The 19,710-nt window shown below is 22.2% G+C and overlaps 1 protein-coding gene across 1 annotated transcript in view; it reads right to left on the bottom strand.

The window, feature by feature from the left end:
• Window positions 1-19,710, bottom strand: part of LOC142233813 (uncharacterized) — a 292,870-nt gene that overhangs the window by 82,709 nt on the left and 190,451 nt on the right. The window lies entirely within an intron of this gene.

Raw genomic sequence — 19,710 nt, 5'->3', positions numbered from 1 at the left:
ATAAAAATATATATGATCACTTGAGATCATTGTATGATTACAGCATTTATTTACTTTTTTGATGTGATCATTTGATACCTCATACCAAAGGAATAAAAATTGATTTTTTCCTTATCTACTATATTTAGAATAACCCCTTCATCAATCCCCTCCTCCAATGTAAATATCACCATATCGAAACCTCAGAAAAACGAAACCTAAATAAAGCTCATAAACAAGAAACTTGTTATTGGCTCCCAAAATGAATGCATAAATGCCAATCCTCAAATCAAATTCCTAATTCAATTGAAGAAGTGTCAAAAATCAATTATATCAATAATTTCTATTGAGATTTTTCTTCTCCCTCTTCTTCTTCTTTTTAGTTTTTGAACTTTATGGCCAACCATCAAAATGAACTTTGAATCTTTAGAATCTATAACAGAAATTCTTGTTTTGGAGGCCATTTAAAGAAATCATGAAAATAAATAAATTCGAAGGCAATTTGTATGGTGAAATTTTATTTCATACGACATGATGATGTTTTTTTGCTCAATGGAAACATTTTTTTCGACTTTATTAAATAGCAATTTTTTATTATTTACTTTCACAAAGCAAAGCCTATGATTATTCAGAAAATTGGCATAATTAATAGAAGAATGATAAAAACCAAAAAACAACGTATATAGTTTGTTACTAAACGATTGTCATTGAAATGTTGACAATTGAAAAGTAATTTGTAATAATTCATTCATAAAATTTCGACTGAAAACAAATGAGAAAGATGCTAGCTTTTAATAAGAAAACTTGAGCCAGTCTGCGTCAAAGCTCAATCAAAGAATCTGCTTCGCTTATGGACATGATGAGGCATGCTAACCGAAGCCCAATATATTTTTTTAAATTTTTTGTTCAGCTTCACATTGGTTTCAAAAATTTTGTTAAAATTATTTATGGAAATAATTTTGACAAAATTTTCTATAGTAATAAAATTTTGACAAAATTTTCTATAGTAATAAGATTTTGACAAAATTTTCTATAAAAAAAAATTTGACAAAATTTTCTATAGAAATAAAAATTTAATAAAATGTTGTATAGAAATAAAATTTTGACAAAAAATTTCTATTGAAATAAAATTTTACAATTTTGGAAAAAAAAACAAATTTTTACACAATTTTTTATAGAAATAAAATTTTGACAAAATTTTCTATAGTAATAAAATTTTGACAAAATTTTCTATAGTAATAAAATTTTGACAAAATTTTCTATAGTAATAAAATTTTGACAAAATTTTCTATAAAAAATAAAATGTTGACAAAATTTTCTATACAAATAAAATTTTGACAAAACTTTTTATAGAAATAAAATTTTGACAAAATTTTCTATGGAAAAAAATTTTAATAAAATTATACAAATAAAATTATAAAAAAATTTTCAATAGAAATAAAATTTTATTTAGAAATAAAATTATGACAAAATTTTCTATAGAAATAAAACTCTGAGAAAATTTTCAATAGAAATAAAATTTTGATAAAATTTCCAATAGGAATAAAATCTTGACAAAATTTTCTATAGAAATAACAAGTAAGGAAAGTCTACAGTCGGGCGGGCCGATTATATTATACCCTGCACCATTTTGTAGATCTAAATTTTCGATACCATATCACATCCGTCAAATGTGTTGGGTGCTATATATAAAGGTTTGTCCCAAATACATACATTTAAATATCACTCGATCTGGACAGAATTTGATAGACTTCTACAAAATCTATAGTCTCAAAATTTAAGTTGGTTAATGCACTAGGGTGGAACACAATATTAGTAAAAAAATATGAGAAAAATTTAAATCTGAAGCAATTTTAAGGAAACTGCGCAAACTTTATTTATGATTTATCGCTCGATATATATGCATTATAAGTTAAGGAAAATTAGAGTCATTTTTACAACTTTTCGACTAAGCAGTGGCGTTTTTACAAAGAAAATGTTGGTATTTTGACCATTTTTGTCGAAATCAGAAAAACATATATATGGGAGCTATATCTAAATCTGAACCGATTTCAACCAAATTTGGCACGTATAGCTACAATGCTAATTCTACTCCCTGTGCAAAATTTCAACTAAATCGGAGTAAAAGATTGGTCACTGTGGTCATATGAGTGTAAATCGGGCGAACGATATATATGGGAGCTATATCTAAATCTGAACCGATTTCTTCCAAAATCAATTCTGAGGCAAAACACATACTTGTGCCACATTTGAAGTCGATTGGACTAAAACTGCGACCTAGACTTTGATTACAAAAATGTGTTCACGGACAGACGGACAGACGGATATGGCTATATCGACTCAGGAGCCCACCCTGAGCATTTTTGCCAAAGACACCATGTGTCTATCTCGTCTCCTTGTGGGTGTTGCAAACATATGCACTAACTTATAATACCCTGTTCCACAGTGTGGCGCAGAGTATAAAAATTTAATAAAATGTTGTATAGAAATAAAATTTTGACAAAAAATTTCTATAGAAATAAAATTTTACAAATTTGGAAAAAAAATTGACAACATTTGTTATAGATATAAAATTTTGACAAAATTTTCTATAGAATTAAATTTTGAAAAAAAATTTTTATAGAAATAAAATTTTGACAAAATTTTCTATAGAAATAAAGTTTTTCCACAAATTTCTATAGAAATAAAATTTTGACAAAATTGTCTATAGAAATAAAATTTTGACTAATTTTTTTATAGAAATAAAATTTTGACAAAAAATTTCTATAGAAATAAAATTTTATAATTTTGGAAAAACCTTTGACAAAATTTTCTATAGAATTAAATTTTGAGAAAATTTTTTATAGAAATACAATTTTGCAAAAATTTTTTATAGAAATAAAATTTTGCAAAATATTTTTATAGAAATACAATATTGACAAAATTTCCTATAGAAATAAAATTTTCCACAAATTCTGTAGAAATAAAATTTTTACAAAAATTTGTGTGGAAATAGAATTTTGACAAATTTTTCTATGGGAATAAAATGTTGACAAAATTTTCTATAGAAATAAAATGTAGACAAAATTTTCTATAGAAATAAAATTTTAACAAAATTTTTAAAAAAAATTTCTATAGAAATAAAATTGTGACAAAATGTTCTATATATATAAAATTTTGACAAAATTTTCTATGTATATACAATTTTGAGAAAATATTCAATAGAAATAAAATTTGGATAGGATGTTCTTGTAGTTTAGTCAACGTAGTGGTTTCTAAGCTGAGATCAAAACAACAAATAACATTTTCTATAGAAATACAATTTTGACAAAATTTCCTATAGAAATAAGATTTTCTACAGAAATAAAATTTTGACTAAATTTTTACAAAAAATTTTATGGAAAAAGAATTTTGACAAAATTTTCTATGGAAATAAAATTTTGACAAAATTTTCTATGGAAATAAAATTTTGACAAAATTTTCTATGGAAATAAAATTTTGACAAAATTTTCTATAGAAATAAAATTTTGCCAAAAGATTTCTATAGAAATAAAATTTTGCCAAAAAATTTCGATAGAAATAAAATTTTGCCAAAAAATTTCGATAGAAATAAAATTTTACAATTTTGGAAAAAAATTGACAAAATTTTCTATAGAATTACATTTTGAGAAAATTTTTTGTAGAAATAAAATTTTGCAAAATTTTTCGTAGAAATAAAGTTTTTCTAGAATTTCTACAGAAATACAATTTTGACGAAATTTTCTACAGAAATACAATTTTGACGAAATTTTCTACAGAAATACAATTTTGACAAATTTTTCTATCGAAATAAAATGTTGACAAAATTTTCTATAGAAATAAAATTTTGACAAATTTTTCTATTGATATAAAAATTTGACAAAATTTTCTATAGAAATAAAAATTTGACAACATTTTCTATAGAAGTAAAATTTTGACACAATTTTCTATAGAAATAACATTTTGACAAAATTTTCTATAGAAATAAAAATTTGACAACATTTTCTATAGAAGTAAAATTTTGACACAATTTTCTATAGAAATAACATTTTGACAAAATTTTCTATAGAAATAAAAGTTTGACAAAATTTTCTGTAGAACTAAAATGTCGACAAAATTTGCTATAGAAATAACACTGACAACATTTCTATATATATATAATGTTGAGAAAATATTCTATAGAAATAAAATTTTGCTAAAATTTTCTATAGAAATAAAATTTTGACAAAATTGTATATAGAAATACAATTTTGTCAAAATGTGCTATATAAATAAACCTACTTGAATTTTTCCTAGTTCTTCAAAGTCACCGTGGCTTTCCTCTCCATGTTTTCTTTTTTTTTTGAAGAATCGAAAATTTTGTCTTTCAATGTTAAAATCTTTAGCTAAAAATTCTATTTGTAATCGTAATTCTTTTATATAGCAAATAGAATACATTTCAGTCCAATTATAAAAACATAAGTGTGTTCAGTAACATATTTACAATACTTGATGTTGGTTATATAGTAAATATATATGTCCATTAAACAAATTTATTACATTACATAAATACTTCTATTTTAAGGGATGGTAAATCAATCTCGGATAAAGGCTTTGTACAGAATAATGTAATAAAATATGGCAAAATCAAATTGATGTTTATTTTTAAACATCAATAAAACTCAATTACCAGCTCAAATTATTTAAAAATATTTTGTAAAATAAAATAAAGCATTTCAGTCTATAGGTTTCAGACAAAAGGCTTTTGTAAATGCACTGAAGAAAAAACGGCATACACGATTCCATTTTTCTATTTTTTGTCCTGTAAACATTTTCTTATTTTTGGTCCAGTAAAAAATTCTTGTATCGTAATATAAAAATAGCATTCCTATTTTATGACCGTGTGCTTACGGCAAAATTTTTTACAATGTCCTTTAGATGTATTGTTTAAAAATAATTTAGAAGCCTTATGTTATTTAATCATAACAATTTGTTTGTGGTTACAAAATTTATTTCTCATTGACTAAACCTCAATTTATTATAAATTGAATATAAATTTCTAGTAATAGAACAATTACCAAATGTTTAAATTGTAATTAAAAGAAATCAATAACAATGTGTGTCAACCCACAAAAGTAAATTCCACGAAATAAAAATAATTTTGTTTATACATAAGACAAAATATTTAATATTTTATTGTGGATGTATTTAAACATAGAATATGTGAACAAATAGCATAAAATGTGCGATATTTACATATGGGTCAATTTCGCCAACGTTTTTTTTTAAGAAAATTTTGTCAAAATTTTATTTCTATAGAAAATTTTGTCAAAATTTTATTTGTATAGAAAATTTTGTCAACATTTTATTTCCATAGAAAATTTTGTCAAAATTTTATTTCTATAGAAAATTTTGTCAAAATTTTATTTCTATAGAAAATTTTGTCAAAATTTTATTTCTATAGAAAATTTTGTCAAAATTTTATTTCTATAGAAAATTTTGTCAAAATTTTATTTCTATAGAAAATTTTGTCAAAATTTTATTTCTATAGAAAATTTTGTCAAAATTGTATTTCTATAGAAAACTTTGTCAAAATTTTATTTGTATAGGAAATTTTGTCAAAATTTTATTTGTATAGAAAATTTTGTCAAAATTTTATTTCTATAGAAAATTTTGTCAAAATTTTATTTGTATAGAAAATTTTGTCAACATTTTATTTCCATAGAAAATTTTGTCAAAATTTTATTTCTATAGAAAATTTTGTCAAAATTTTATTTCTATAGAAAATTTTGTCAAAATTTTATTTCTATAGAAAATTTTGTCAAAATTTTATTTCTATAGAAAATTTTGTCAAAATTTTATTTCTATAGAAAATTTTGTCAAAATTTTATTTCTATAGAAAATTTTTTCAAAATTTTATTTCTATAGAAAATTTTGTCAAAATTTTATTTCCATAGAAAATTTTGTCAAAATTTTATTTCTATAGAAAATTTTGTCAAAATTTTATTTCTAAAGAAAATTTTGTCAAAATTTTATTTCTATAGAAAATTTTGTCAAAATTTTATTTCCATAGAAAATTTTGTCAAAATTTTATTTCTATAGAAAATTTTGTACAAAATTTTATTTCTATAGAAAATTTTGTCAAAATTTTATTTCTATAGACAATTTTGTCAAAATTTTATTTCTATAGAAAATTTTGCCAAAATTTTATTTCTATAGAAAATTTTGTCAAAATTTTATTTCTATAGAAAATTTTGTCAAAATTTTATGTCTATAGAAAATTTTGTCAAAATTTTATTTCTATAGAAAATTTTGTCAAAATTTTATTTCTATAGAAAATTTTGTCAAAATTTTATTTCTATAGAAAAGTTTGTCAAAATCTTCTGTTTTAATGCTCCGTTTCTTTTTTGAATGTACGTAAAAAAGTTATGATGATTGAAAAGGACACCTGTTCACCGAAAAATTAAAAAAATGACCCCCAAAAATCTTTTTACGCCATTATTGTTTTTATGTATAAACCATCTCCTTAACATATATAATTTTCAAAGCATGACCCTTTAACAATACCATACTCCTATGTGTCTCGTATATGATATTGTTCACCGTATTCACATCTCATATAATTGGCATAATTACTTTCTGTAATTCTGTTAATTAAATGCCATTAAAAATACCTGAGGGTGTTACTTAAATTAAATGACCAATGGTGTTTAAGCCTTCGTCAGATATTGAGATGGAAAAATATATCCGAATGAATTCTACAATTAAACCGCAACGAATATCACAAATTCATTAATTTGTATGATTTTGTTAATTTGTATGGAACAATGCCTTCGCAATGGGAGTGCATTAATCGCATTTGCATTATTGGATTTTTACACTCAATGCTCATCAGCATGGTATTTATTTTTGAGCCATATATTTTGCAATAATCGCTTGTTTACTTTACATAAGGCATAGCTGGTTTTTGGCATGGGTTTGCGCGATAGCCATACAAACAAATAGAAATAAAATTTTGATAAAATTTTCTAAAGAAATAAATTTTGATAAAATGTTCTGTAAAAAAAAAATTTTTGACAAAATTTTCTATAGAAGTAGAATTTTGGCAAAAATTTCGTATAGAAATACAATTTTGACAAACTTTTTTATAAAAGAAATTTTGACAAATTTTTTCAAAGAAATACAATTTTGACAAAATTTTCTAAAATTTTCTATAGAAATAAAATGTTGACAAAATTTTCTATAGAAATAATTTTTTTACAAAAATTCCCTTTAGGAATAAAAATGTTGACAACATTTTTTAAAGAAATAAAATTTTAACAAAATTGTTTAAAGAAATAAAATGTTGACAAAATTTTCTAGAGAAATAAAATTTTGCAAACAAATTCTAAAGAAATAAAATTTTGCAAAAAATATCTATAGAAACAAACTTTTGCGAAAAATTTCTATAGAAATAGAATATTGACAAACATTTCCTGTAGAAATAACATTTTGACAACATTTTCTAAATAACATTTTGACAACAAATTTCTACAGAAATAAAATTTTGACAAAATTTTCTATAGAAATAAAATTTTGACAAACTTTTCTATAAAAGAAATTTTGACAAATTTTTTCAAAGAAATACAATTTTGAAAAATTTTCTAAAATTTTGCTAAAATTTTCATTAGAAATAAAATTTTGACAAAATTTTCTATACAAAAATTTTACAAAAATTTCCTATGGGAATACAAAATTTGGCTAAATTTCCTATAGAAATAAAATTTTGACAAAATTGTCTAGAGAAATAAAATTTTGCAAACAAATTCTAAAGAAATAAAATTTTGCAAAAAATATCTATAGAAATAAACGTTTGCGAAAAATGTCTATAGAAATAGAATTTTGACAAACATTTCCTGTAGAAATAAAATTTTGACAAAATTTTCTAAATAACATTTTGACAACAAATTTCTATAGAAATAAAATTTCGACAAAATTGTCTATAGAAATAAAATTTTGATAAACATTTTCTACGGAAAAAATTGGCAAAATTTCCTAAAGAAATAAAATGTTAACAAAAATTTTGTATAGAAGTAAAATTTTGACAAAATTTTTATAGAAATAAAATTTTGATAAAATTTCCTATAGAAATAAAATGTTGACAAAATTACCTATAGAAATAAAATTTTGACAAAAATGTCTAAAGAAATTTTGATAATTTTGATAATTTAGAAAATAAAGAAATAAAATTTTGATAAAATTTTCTGTAGAAATAAATTTCTGACAAAATTTTCTATAGAAATAGAATTTTGACAAAAATTTCCCTATAGGAATAAAATTTTGACAAACTTTTCTATAAAAGACATTTTGAAAAATTTTTTCAAAAAAATACAATTTTGACAAAATTTTCTATGGAAAAAAATTTGCAAAATTTACTAAGGAAATAAAATGTTGTATAAAAATAAAATTCAGACAAAATTTTCTATAGAAATAAAATTTTGATAAAATTACCTATAGAAATAAAATGTTCACAAAATTTCCTATAGAAATAAAATTTTCACTAAATTTTCTATAGAAATAAAATTTTGACAAAATTTCCTATAGGAATAAATTTTCTGTAGAAATAAATTTCTGACTCAATTTTCTATAGAAATAGAATTTTGACAAAAATTTCCTATAGGAATAAAATTTTGACGAACTTTTCTATAAAAGAAATTTTGGCAAATTTTTTTAAAGAAATACAATTTTGACAAAATTTTCTAAAGAAATAAAATTTTGACAAAATTTTCTAAAGAAAAACATTTTTCTATAGAAATAAAATTTTGATAAAATTTCTTAGAAATAAAAAAATTACAACATTTTCCAGAGAAATATAATTTTGCCAAAATGTTCTACATAAATAAAATTTTGCAAAAATTTTCTATAGAAATAAAAAAATTTTCTATAGAAATAAAATTTTGACAAAATTTTCTATAGAAATAAAATTTTGGCACACATTTCTTATAGAAATTAAATTTTGACAAAACTTTTTTGGTGAAATAAAATTTTCACAAAATTTTCTAAAGAAATAAATTTTCAATAGAAATTGACAAAATTTTCTATAGAAAAAAATTTGCAGAATTACTAAAGAAATACAATCTTCTATAGAAATAAAATGTTGACTAAATTTTCTATAGAAATAAAATTTTGACTAAAATTTCCTATAGAAATAAAATTTTGACTAAAATTTCCTATAGAAATAAAATTTTGACTAAAATTTCCTATAGAAATAAAATTTTGACAAAATTTTCTATATAAATAAAATTTTGACACAAATTTCTTATAGAAATTAAATTTTGACAAAACTTTTTTGGTGAAATAAAATTTTCACAAAATTTTCTAAAGAAATAAAATTTTGACAAAATTTTTCATAGAAATAAAATTTTGACAAAATTTTCTATAGAAAAAAATTTATAAAATTTACTAAGGAAATAAAATTTTCTATAGAAATAAAAATTTGGCAAAATTTTCTATAGAAATAAAATTTTGACAAAAGTTTCGTATAGCAATAGAAATAAAATTTCAAGATAGAACATCTAGAAATATGATAGGATAATCCTGAAAAACAAAAAACTGAAGGATAAAGGTAAAGTAATGGACCAACAAGGTCTGGCTAATTCTTTCGTACGGATTGATATGATCCTCGCTAACCTAAAGTTATATTATGAACCACATTTTATTGTCTGCCATTGTCGCTTATATTTGATATAATTTGTGGTTGCCGATAATTAAATTCATTGCACTGCAATTGTTCTAAGGGGAAAGATATCTAGAACATTACTGATAAATTAAATAGCACAAATTTTCAATAAATTGTAATGGACTAAAAACCTAAATTTCTAAATTCTGAAAAATTTTAATAAAATTAAAATTGGATCAAATAAAAACTTTTCCTATCACAAGTCTTTTTTTGGTTTGAGAAGAAAAAAAATATATTTACAAATCCATTGCTTTCTTATCAACCACATATGCATATCTGCTTTCTGATCTACTTAAGTCAATGTAGTAAATCGATTTTCCAATGCAAAAATATCCTGGGGTAAAATAATTGCATTAAATTCAACATTCGAATAAAAGCTGACATTGAAAGAAGCATCAAGATACGACCATTAACAATGATATACTCACAACAAATATGAGATTTAATACGAGTTCAAATTGTAATAAAAAACAAAAATTCCTGGAATTATTATAACGATGGGGAAAAAAAACTAAAGATTATTGAATTAATAATAGCGTGTGCATATATTAAATATAATAGCGTAGCGAATATATGAAATTAAATTATCGACCATTTAAACTTTAGCAAATTAACAATACATGTTGATGGAATTAAAGTGCAAAATAAATCAAACAAAAATAATCTGCAAAATGATTTTCTACAAAGGGTGTTTATGGCCACTTCCTGCCCATATATTAAGATTCGAGGTGTTGTATTTGCATCTATGAAAGAGGAGGGAAATTTTTTGAGATAGGGTATTCCAATCAATTTTAGGGGATAGTAATCAAATCCCTGTAATCAAATCCCTGAACTCTTTATCTCTCATATCGAAAACGGCAATAGATTGTCGGAAATATTTCAAGGAGATTAGTTTTATAACGTCTAAATAAAAAAAAAAAACAAAAATACTAAGTTATCTTCTTGAGAGATTTGCAGCAGTCTGCATCCATGGAAAAAAATCATGAACGGCGGGCACGTTTCAAAACGATCCGTTGGTAGAATTTTTAGTGTTTTGGTAGATTTTGCAATGTATTCCTCTCCAAAAATTTTCTACAGAAATAAAATTTTGACAAAATTTTCTATAGAAATAAAATTTTGCAAAAATTTTCTATAGAAACAAAATTTTGCAAAAATTTTCTATAGAAATAAAATTTTGAAAAAATTTTCTATAGAAAAAAAATTTTGCGAAAATTTTGACACAATTTTTGTTAGAAATAAAATTTTGGCACCGTTTTCATCAGAAATAAAATTTTGACAAAATTATCTATAGAAATAAAATGTTCACAAAATTTCCTATAGAAATAAAATTTTGACAAAATTTTCAATAGAACTAAAATTTTGCAAAAATGTTCTTTAGAAATAAAATTTTGCAAACATTTTCTATAGAAATAAAATTTTGCAAACATTTTCTATAGAAATAAAATTTTGCAAAAAATTTCTATAGAAATAAAATTTTGCAAACATTTTCTATAGAAATAAAATTTTGCAAAAATTTTCTGTAGAAAAAAAAATTTTGCGAAAATTTTGGCACAATTTTTGTTAGAAATAAAATTTTGGCACCGTTTTCATCAGAAATAAAATTTTGACAAAATTATCTATAGAAATAAAATGTTCACAAAATGTCCTATAGAAATAAAATTTTGACAAAATTTTCAATAGAACTAAAATTTTGCAAAAATTTTCTTTAGAAATAAAATTTTGCAAACATTTTCTATAGAAATGAAATTTCTATAGAAATGAAATGAAAATTTTGCAAATATTTTCTATAGAAATAAAATTTTGCAAAAATTTTCTATAGAAATAAAATCTTGCAAAAATTTTCTATAGAAATAAAATTTTGACAAAATTTTCTATAAAAGTAAAATTTTGCAAAAGTTTTCTTTAGAAATAAAATGTTGCAAAAATTTTCTTTAGAAATAAAATTTTGCAAAAATTTTCTTTAGAAATTACATTTTGAAAAAAAATTTCTATAGAAAAATAATTTTGCAAAAATTTTCTATAGAAATAAAATTTTGCAAAAATTTTCTATAAAAATAAAATTTTGCGAAAATTTTGACACAATTTTTGTTAGAAATAAAATTTTGACACCGTTTTCATTAGAAATAAAATTTTGACAAAATTATCTATAGAAATAAAATGTTCACAAAATTTCCTATAGAAATAAAATTTTGACAAAATTTTCTATAGAACTAAAATTTTGCAAAAAATTTCTTTAGAAATAAAATTTTGCAAAAATTTTCTATAGAAATACAATTTTGCAAACATTTTCTATAGAAATAAAATTTTGCAAAAATTTTCTTTAGAAATAAAATTTTGCAAACATTTTCAATAGAAATAAAATTTTACAAAAATTTCCTAAAAAAATAAAATTTTGCAAAAATTTTCTATAGAAATGAAATTTTGCAAAAATTTTCTATAGAAATAAAATTTTGCAAAAATTTTCTATAGAAATAAATTCTTGCAAAAATTTTCTATAGAAATAAAATTTTGACAAAATTTTCTATAAAAATAAAATTTTGCAAAAGTTTTCTTTAGAAATAAAATGTTGCAAAAATTTTCTTTAGAAATAAAATTTTGCAAAAATTTTCTTTAGAAATAACATTTTGAAAAAAAATTCTATTGAACTAAAATTTTGCAAAAATTTACTTTAGAAATAAAATTTTGCAAAAATTTTCTATAGAAATAAAATTTTGCAAAAAATTTCTTTAGAAATAAAATTTTGCAAAAATTTTCTATAGAAATAAAATTTTGCAAAAAGTTACATCGAAATGAAGTTTTGCAAATATTTTCTATAGAAATAAAATTTTGCAAAAAGTTCCATAGAAATAAAATTTTCTATAGAAATAAAATCTTGCAAAAATTTTGTATAGAAATAAAATTTTAACAAAATTTTCTATAAAAATAAAATTTTGCAAAAGTTTTCTTTAGAAATAAAATGTTGCAAAAATTGTCTTTAGAAATAAAATTTTGCAAAAATTTTCTTTAGAAATTACATTTTGAAAAAAAATTTTCTATAGAAAAATAATTTTTCAAAAATTTTCTATAGAAATAAAATTTTGCAAAAATTTTCTATAAAAATACAATTTTGCGAAAATTTTGACACAATTTTTGTTAGAAATAAAATTTTGACACCGTTTTCATTAGAAATAAAATTTTGACAAAATTGTCTATAGAAATAAAATGTTCACAAAATTTCCTATAGAAATAAAATGTTTACAAAATTTTCTTAGATCTAAAATTTTGCAAAAAATTTCTTTAGAAATAAATTTTTTTAAAAATTTTCAATAGAAATAAAATTTTGCAAACATTTTCTATAGAAATAAAATTTTTTAACAATTTTCTATAGAAATAAAATTTTGCAAAAATTTTCTATAGAAATAAAATTTTGCAAAAATTTTCTAAGAAATAAAATGTTGCAAAAATTTTCTATAGGAATAAAATTTTGCAAAAATTTTCTATAGAAATAAAATTTTGCAAAAAGTTACATAGAAATAAAATATTGCAAATATTTGCTATAGAAATAAAATTTTGCAAAAAGTTCCATAGAAATAAAATTTTGCAAATATTTTCTATATAAATAAAATTTTGGAAAACCTTTGATGGTCCCATTCCTCTACCCTGTGTCATGGCACAAAATTTTCTTTTCCAAAACCAATTCAATTTAATACCCTCTATATTTTTAATAGTTCTACACAGTTAGCGTAGAAAAAGTTTTCCCTTTTTAAATTTTAATTATTTGCCAACCACTCACATTGCTGTGGAGGAGGCACAGGAGCAGGAGGAGGTGGTGGCGGCTTCTAGTGTTTTTGTAGCTGATGCCACACTGTTGCAACCACACTTGAAATTCATTAGCATCGAGTTTTTGCCACACTGCACAAGTGTTGTTGCAAAAGTTAACTCAGTCCAACTTCCGCAATCGACCAAACACATCCGTTCACGAATTTCCTTAGGCGACAGACAAATTTGTCTATGCCGAAACAATGGAAGAGAAACCAAGGAACAAGTGCAAAAAAAAAAACTCAGGCCATGACTATATGAGTTGCCTCTAGAAAATCCGGAAAAAAGGAGTTAAAATTTTTCCAACTAGAAAACATTTTGGAGAAGTTTTCTTTTTGTTTTTGTGGCCCTACCACCAACCAGGAACCACTCGTGTAGCCAAACGTTGCATATTTGTGGCACAAAGATGAAGAATGTAGTTTAGTTGTGTTTTTTCTCTTGGTTTGGTGGGATGGCCAACAATGAATTGCAATTAAAAAAGTTTCTTTTTTTCACAGTTAAAATTTTGGCTCAAATAATTAAAATTTTTTACGAAATGTAAAAAAACACACACAAAAATATTTTACCAAAAGAATTGTTGTAATGATGAGAGATTTAAGAGGAGTGCAGGTTTTTCGAATGTTTGTTCGAGGATGATGCTATAAAAATACTTCGCTTATAAAAAAGACATCATCATGGGAAAATGGGGTTTTATTTTTCTTTTTTTTTGTAACTGTAAATTTTTGTAAATTTTGCTAATATTAACATTCTTACAATAAAATACAACAAGTCCACATTTTCAAATCTTTTAATTTGATAAGGACAATAAATTCTATTTAATCAAATTTAAAAATTCCATAAATATCTTTTGTCTATTTAATTGATGCATACCATATTAAACAAAGAGATTCAGCAAACAATTTTAACAAATATTTCAAAAATTTGCTTCTTTCATATCTATACAAACTATGAGAGAGATATCTACCTGTTGAAAGTTTTACCAAAAACTAAAGCAAAAATAATTTGCTAGATAACTAAAACGATGTCATTTAATTGAAGTGTTTTGAAAACTTCAACCGACAAAAATCTTTGCAAAAGATGAATGAGAAAGTTTTCCACAGACTTTATTCGAAATAAAATAACAACAAGATTAAATGAAATATTTTTCCTTCTTTGATGAACAAAACAAAATAAAAAGAAACAAGAGATATTAGAAAAATTTCCAAAAAGTATAAAGGCATGAAATTTAATCAAATATTTTAATTATTATATTCTGAAAAAATGTTGTAATACTTTCAAAAAAATGAAAAAACCACAAAAGAAATTCCAAAATAAATATCTGTATTGATATTTCCAAATCCAAAGGCTATGTTTCATTTATGTGTTTATGTGCCACAAAAAAAAATGGTCTTAATTTCAAATATCCAATATCTAAGTGATGTATAACTTGTCTCTATTAATCTAATCAATTTAATGCAAAATATACTTTAAAAGGTCGCAGGTGTCGTATAATTGATATTATTACATGGTCAATGTGGCGGATTATTACTGCTACTACTAAGAAGTATTCGCCATATGGTCACGGTTGCCAGAAAAAATAGAAAACAATTGACAATATTTTTTTTAGAATTTTTTTCTATTTCTATAGAAAATTTTGTCAAACTTTTATTTCTAACGAAAATTTTGTTAAAATTTTATTTCTAACGAAAATTTTGTCAAGATTTTATTTCTATAGAAAATTTTGCCAAATTTTATTTCTATAGAAAATTTTGTCAAAATTTTATTTCTATAGAAAGATTGGCCAACATTTTATTTCTATAGAAAATTTGGCCAACATTTTATTTCTATAGAAAATTTGGCCAACATTTTATTACTATAAAAATTTTTGTCAAAATTTCTCTAAATTATTTCATTACAAAATTTTCGCAAAATTTCTACAGGAAAATTTCTCAAATATTTATTTATATAGAAAATTTGGTAAGATTTGTATGTATTCCAAGAGGCCAATTAAGTGTATTCAATTTCAAGATGCCACTCATTCAAGCCCCTTTCATATGATGCTTATTCAAGCAATTGAGAAGCTCCAAGTGTGCCTGCCCACTCAATCATTTGTAGATAAAGCATTGCAAACAAACATTCTTCACTTTTGGTGACACCTTTGCCGTAATTGCTCGTACACATAATGGCAGCCATTATCTAAATGACAACAAAATATTATAATAAGTGCAAAGGATTTTCATATGTCAGCACAAGAGGGTAATATTAGCTCACTCATAATTTCCAATTTCGAAGGATTTATGAGTGTCGGATAGAAGGATGTGATTTTAATGCCAAGCATTTGTCTATTTGCCTTCACTCATACATATCTTGCTTCTTCGAAATATCACTCATGCTTCAACACGCTCTGTCATCACATGTTTCTCCTTGCAAAAGCATACACATGTCAGGACATTTGGGCTTTAGGGATTTCTTTACATTTTGCCTTGGTACCAAACAACAATGAAAATGACTACCACCAAATGCTACCTACACATCTGTCGCAATCGAATTCGTATGACAATTATGATGATTTTTCCATACGATTATCGGTGACATTGAGAGATGTCAAATGTACATCGATGTACATGTGACATATTGTCAAAAGATATTGTGCGAAAATAATGTCTTAACAATGGCCTTAACTGAAATGTAACTATGTCTAGTATATGAAACCATTGAAGCCTATTTCTATTCAAGAAATTTCTATCAGATATCTTCCATCAAATAACCATTATTCCAATATTACTTCAGGAGAAGTAAGAAGATTTTCTCTAGAAATAAAAATTTGACAACATATTCTAAATAAATAAATTTTGTATAAAATTTTCTATAGAAATAAAATTTTGACAAAATTTGCTATAGAAATAAAATTTTGACAAAATTTTCCATGGAAATAAAATTTTTACAAAATTTTCTATAGAAATAAAATTTTGACAAAATTTTCTATGGAAATAAAATTTTGACAAAATTTTCTATAGAAATAAAATGTTGACAAAATTTTCTATAGAAATAAATTTTTAACAACATTTTCTATAGAAATAAAATTTCGACAAAATTTTCTATACAAAAAAATGTTCGACAAAATTTTCTATAGAAATAAAATGTTGACAAAATTTTCTATAGAAATAAAATCTTGATAAAGTTGTCTATAGAAATAAAATTTTGACAAAATTTTCTATAGAAATAAAATTTTGACAAAATTTTCTATACAAATACAATTTTGACAAAATTTTCTATAGAAATAAAATTTTGACAACATTTTCTATAGAAATAAAATTGTGACAAAATTTTCTATAGAAATAAAATTTTGACAAAATTTTCTATAGAAATAAAATTTTGACAAAATTTACTATAGAAATAAAATTTTGACAAACTTTTGTATAGAAATAAAATCTTAATAAAGTTGTCTATAGAAATAAAATTTTGCAAAAATTTTCTAGAGAAATAAAATTTTGCAAAAATTTTCTAGAGAAATGAAATTTTGACCAAATTTTCTAGAGAAAGGAAATTTTGACAAAATTTTCTATAGTAATAAAATTTTTACAAAATTTTCTATAGAAATAAAATTTTGACAAAATTTTCTATAGAAATAAAATTTTGACAAAATTTTCTATAGAAATACAATTTTGACAAAATTTTCTATACAAATACAATTTTGACAAAATTTTCTCTACAAATACAATTTTGACAAAATTTTCTATAGAAATAAAATTTTGACAAACTTTTGTATAGAAATAAAATCTTAATAAAGTTGTCTATAGAAATAAAATTTTGCAAAACTTTTCTAGAGAAATGAACTTTTGACCAAATTTTCTAGAGAAAGGAAATTTTGACCAAATTTTCTAGAGAAAGGAAATTTTGACATAATTTTCTATAGAAATACAATTTTGACAAAATTTTCTATACAAACACAATTTTGACAAAATTTTCTATACAAATACAATTTTGACAAAATTTTCTATAGAAATAAAATTTTGACAAACTTTTGTATAGAAATAAAATCTTAATAAAGTTGTCTGTAGAAATAAAATTTTGCAAAAATTTTCTAGAGAAAGGAAATTTTGACCAAATTTTCTAACAAAAATAACATTTTGACAAAATTTTCCATAGAAATAAAATGTTGACCAAATTTTCTACAAAAAATTAAAAATTTGACCAAATTTTATTAGAAATAAAATTTTGTCAAATTTTCTATAGATATAAAATTTTGTCATATTTTCTATACATATAAAATTTTGACAAAATTTTCTATAGAAATAAAATTTCGACAAAATTTTCTATAGAAATAAAATTTTGACAAAATTTTCTATAGAAATAAATTTTTAACAACATTTTCTATAGAAATAAAATTTCGACAAAATTTTCTATACAAATACAATTTTGACAAATATTTCTATTTCTATAGAATTGTGACAAAATTTTCTATAGAAATAAAATCTTGATAAAGTTGTCTATAGAAATAAAATTTTGACAAAATTTTCTATAAAAAAAATGTTTGACAAAATTTTCTATAGAAATAAAATTTTGACAAAATTTTCTATAGAAAAAAAATTTTGAAAAAATTTTCTATAGAAAAAAATGTTTGACAAAATTTTCTATAGAAAAAAAAATGTTTGAAAAAATGTTCTATAGAAATAAAATTTTGTTAAAATTTTCTATAGAAATAATATTTTGACAAAATTTTCTGTAGAAATACAATTTTGACAAAATTTTCTATAGAAATAAAATTTTGACAATATTTTCTATAGAAATAAAATTTTAACAAAATTTTCTATAGAAATAAAATTTTGACAAAATTTTCTATAGAAATAAAATTTAAAAAAAAATTCTATAGAAATACAATTTTGACAAAATTTTCTATAGAAATAAAATTTTGATAAAATTTTCTGTAGAAATAAAATGTTGACAAAATTTTCTATAGAAATAAAATTTTGACACAATTTTCTATAGAAATAAAATTTTAATAAAATTTTCTATAGAAATAAAATTTTGACAAAATTTTCTATAGAAAAAAAATGTTTGACAAAATTTTCTATAGAAATAAAATCTTGATAAAGTTGTCTATAGAAATAACATTTTGACAAAATTTTCTATAGAAATAAAATTTTGACAAAATTTTCAATAGAAATAAAATTTTGACAAAATTTTCTACAAAAAATTAAAAATTTGACCAAATTTTATTAGAAATAAAATTTTGTCTAATTTTATTAGAAATAAAATGTTGTCTAATTTTATTAGAAATAAAATTTTGTCTAATTTTCTATAGATATAAAATTTTGTCATATTTTCTATACATATAAAATTTTAACAAAATTTTCTATAGAAATAAATCTTTGACCGAATTTTCTTAGAAATTAATCTTTGACCGAATTTTCTTAGAAATAAAAGTTTGGCCAAATTTTCTATGGAAATAAAATTTGGACAAAATTTTCTACAAAAAAAAATTTTTGACAAAATTTTCCATAGAAATAAAAGTTGGACCAATTTTTCTATAAAAGTAAAATTTTGAAAAAATTTTCTGTAGAAATAAAGTTTTGACTAAAATTTCTATAGAAATAAAATGGTAGATTATTTTTGGCACGAGTGGTAACCGTGTGCTATACCGATTACCCAAATCTCTTGTTCATATAGTCCTTATTGCTTGTTTTAACAATTTTAGAGAACAGGCATATTTAAGTATTTCCAGATTCTCATTTTGAATCTTGCTTTTGCTATTTAATTCTGCATTGTTGGTTAGGACCAATCCATTGTAAATTTATTATATCATCAACTTTGTATTAGACTAGTTCGAATATAACTTTGATCGGAATCCTAAGAACACACAAAGAAATTCCACTAAAACGCTTTCACAAAATTTTCTATGGAAATAGAATTTAGACAAAATTTTCTGTAGAAATAAATTTTTGACAAAATTTTATATAGAAATAAAATTTTGATAGAAATAAAATTTTCTACCAGTGTATGCCTTCAGTTACAAAGACTGGTTTCGTCTTACATACACCTAACAATTTGCTTATGCTTGCATTTTTTATCGATTACTGATTTCTTTTTTTTATATCTAAAGGCCATTAAACCGAATTATCCGTCTCCATTTCACAGACTCAACTAGGTTACCTTTCAATAAAATGAAAGGGAAACCCCATATATACAAAATATATTATCCCTTTATTTCAAAAAAAAAATTAAAAACCATCAATGTTCATCCTGGATGCATGTGCAAG

The sequence above is a fragment of the Haematobia irritans genome, chromosome 4 (genome assembly GCF_050003625.1).
Source record: "Haematobia irritans isolate KBUSLIRL chromosome 4, ASM5000362v1, whole genome shotgun sequence".
NCBI lineage: Eukaryota > Metazoa > Arthropoda > Insecta > Diptera > Muscidae > Haematobia > Haematobia irritans.
Note: the sequence above shows the minus strand (reverse complement) of the source record. Positions and strands in the feature narration are given on the sequence as shown.